Here is a 3,418-nt window from a genome sequence, read left to right on the forward strand (position 1 = left end):
TATATATAATAGTATATATAATCAGCGACTAAATGACAAAATTTTCATTATTTAGCTCCTTGATAATAATATAAATGGCATAGAAAGCCCAGGGGAACCCATATCTACAGGTAGCATAGCTTAGTAACATTAGTGCTAATGCCCAATTTGGAAGAGAATTCTACAAGGTGAGAACTAGCTAGTAATGCCATGCTTAATACAACGCAGGCCCGTACGCGCTTTGAATGGGAACGATTTCCAGTCTGGGATAGTTGGAGTTTGTTATTGCTGTTGTGCGGGCAGCCCTGCCTTCGATTAAGTCATAGACAACCGTGTGCGACAAGACCTAGTATCATGACATCAACGGACAAGATATAGACAAGACCTAGACATGAAATAGACAAGATATAGTTGTCAGCATGGTAGGGAGCTAGGGTTAGACCATATCACATAGATGACACGCGAGTGGGTAAGCGGACAAATTTTTGTGTTATTAATTTTAAATAAATTCGTAAACGTTACAAGCACCAGCGAGTATGTACAGCTTGCTTATCAAGTTTCAGCAAAGGGAAAGGCAGCGAGGCAGCGAAACTGCCAAATGCAAATGCTGTGAAGAGAGTGTTTCGGAAGACAAAGAAGTTCGTTTTTTCAGTTTTGTCAGTGGTGGTGAGTGTGTAATGTGGGAATTAATTGAGCCATTTACATCTTTGGAACGATGGCGCGTGATTCTTCCATTTCAATATAGTGAGGCAATATAATATATAATATAGATCACAGATATAATATGTAATCAGAGCATGACGTCCAACGGTGACGGATTGAGAGATTGGCGATAAGGCGCAAGGGGCTCAAAATTTGGCAGCTCGTGAATAAAACCATTATTTTGGCACAATGACCAGTTGTTTATCTCATATTTTCGGTCTCGATTTTGCTCTTAGTAACAAGGCCACCCCTTAAAAAATTGTTTGTTTCCGCCCTTTACCTACTCGGCACTCTCAGGGTAACCGGAAGGTAGGTAGGTAAAAATTTTTATTTGTTCTTGACAAGATGTGTGTATGTATATTGTATATTCTGTTTTGTGTATATGTTTTGTGCGGACGAATTTGATTTTTTTTGCGAAAACGAAATAATTTTTGTTTTGGTTTTAATCGGCCCCAATAAAATTTGTCGAGTAGCGCGTTTGCGGCCGAGGCGCTTTTGGCAGTCCGGTCGGTAAGGGGAAACAAGAATATTTTATCTTAAGGTGCCGTCACAACCCACTAGCCGATCACCAGTTGCGTATGGTTGCGAATCAAAAAATAGTGGGGCCATAAGTTGTTCGAACCGCAACTCACACAGCCCAAGCTAAAATAGGTTTTATAGGTTTGGAAGTACGCCACAAGCACGCAAGGTGAAACGCAGACACACGCTGCGCGAAGCCGCCCTGACTCCCCAGGGGGCTCGCCAGAGTAAAATTCCAGAAATTTTTGAACTGTTCAAAAAATTCTCTGGCGAATCACCTGCGAATCAATTTATAACGCAACAGGGACGCTAAGCACGGAACGACGATCGCAACACGGATCGGCAACAGGTACCAATCTCATAAAAGTATGAAACGCAGCCGTGAATCGCAGGTCAAATTTGAAGGTATCTGCCCAGGGTTTTGGTAGCGTACATGTTGCGAATCCCCGGTGTTGCGTACCTCTTGCGCATCCATCGTGGCCGAGTCACGCTGTTACGTGCCTGGTTCGAATCATTTTCGGTGTGTACTCGGGTACTCCCCAACCTAAATGGCCGTATTGCCCAGCGTATCCCCAACCTAATTAGTTGCCGGTGAAGTTGCGTGTTAAGTTGCGGTACTACATGCGTGTCTGGAAATGGTATAGAATAAGATGGCCTTTTCTAGATACGGTGTCAGTTGTTGGTGACGCTCCCGAGGTACAACATGGAGCTTACCTCTTGCTGTTATTGGATATCAGTTTAATCTGGATCAAGTTTAGCACACCCAACCACATACACGAATAGAATAAACAGAGAGGGGAGAAGAAAAGAAGGAAGAAGAAAGCAAGCGAAAAGAAGAAAAGAAGAAGAACGACGAAGAAGAAAAGAGGTGGGTTAGAGCCATCGAAGAATCCAGCAGGCGCCTTGACTTTTGGTCTCTACGACCCAGCTCTGGTGGAAGCTTCGCCGGAACGAGGACCTAAAGTCATTTCAAGACGCTTCATGAGAGATGCCCCGCCGAGATGTCCCGATGAGCTGCGTACGGAGAGTTGGTCCTCGCATCACACAATGCAAACCACCAAGTACACGTTGCCTTGGACCCTGACGAAGCGTGGCAGTGCACTTTGCGCGGGCACGCCCACCTGGCCTCCGGGTTCACCCAAGTACTCGACATGCACGTTTTCCGTTATTTACAGCTTTTTTATATTAATTAGCAGGTTAATTGACAAGGGTTTTTACGCACGATGACGCGATATCGCAATTAGCAACCGCACCAACTAGCAACGCAGGTCCAACGCCAACTTGTAAGTTTTCGAAACGCAACATCACGCAACTCTCGTAAGTTCTGGACGCAACTCAGCACGCAACTCGTACGCAGGTGATCGCAGCATATTGAAGGGTAGAATCATAATTCAGGTTCGCAACTCACATCGCAATGACCCCATGACCGCAACCCAACACGCAACCCCACGACGCAACTGCCACCACGCAACCCCATAGGTTGAATAGGGCCTAAGAAATTGACTAAAATTGGTCTGATTTGGGTTGCGATTCCTGCTGGCGTAATAAAATATTTTGTACACGCAAGCTCATAGGTTTCAGCATACGCTATGGTGTGACGGCGTGGCCTTTAGGGCCTAAGTAGAATTCAAACTTGCACAGGCTTGCTTTGCGAGTGTGCCGGAGCCCCCGAAAAATAAGGAAGACCCCTCCGCTTCCTTGCTTATCGGATGCCGGGTTAAAAAAAAAAATTGTTCCTTAAAACAGCCGGGGTAGATTACTCATGTACCCTTTAATTACGGTATAACCCGCCAGCTGCGGCCACATGAACAACGGTGTAAACGAAGAGTGGAGAACTAATGACAAAATACTATCCGACGGTTTTTGTTCCTGCAATATTGCCGGTAAACCCTTTGCCACGCTGACGTCAGCGACGAAGTGCAGCCCTGACACCAAGGCGCTACGGCGACGATCAGGAAAGAGAGCTGCGAGAACGTGTTGGCAATAATGCTTTTATCCTTCACCCCGAGACAACGCAGAAGAAAGATAGGGCAAAGTGCGACGCAGAGAGAGAGAGGAGAGAGAGAAAGTGAAAGAGAGAGATAGCAGGAACGAAGAGGGTAGACGGTGAAGATCTCTGCTCCCCGACGCCATCCTGCCTCATGTTGGCGCGCGAAAACAAATAAAATCATAGCGTTTATTTGACCATGAAGATCTGAAGAGGCCGCGCCCGCGAGGG

Source organism: Priapulus caudatus, unplaced genomic scaffold (assembly GCF_000485595.1).
Source record: "Priapulus caudatus unplaced genomic scaffold, Priapulus_caudatus-5.0.1 Scaffold464, whole genome shotgun sequence".
Classification (NCBI taxonomy): Eukaryota; Metazoa; Priapulida; class Priapulimorpha; order Priapulimorphida; family Priapulidae; genus Priapulus; species Priapulus caudatus.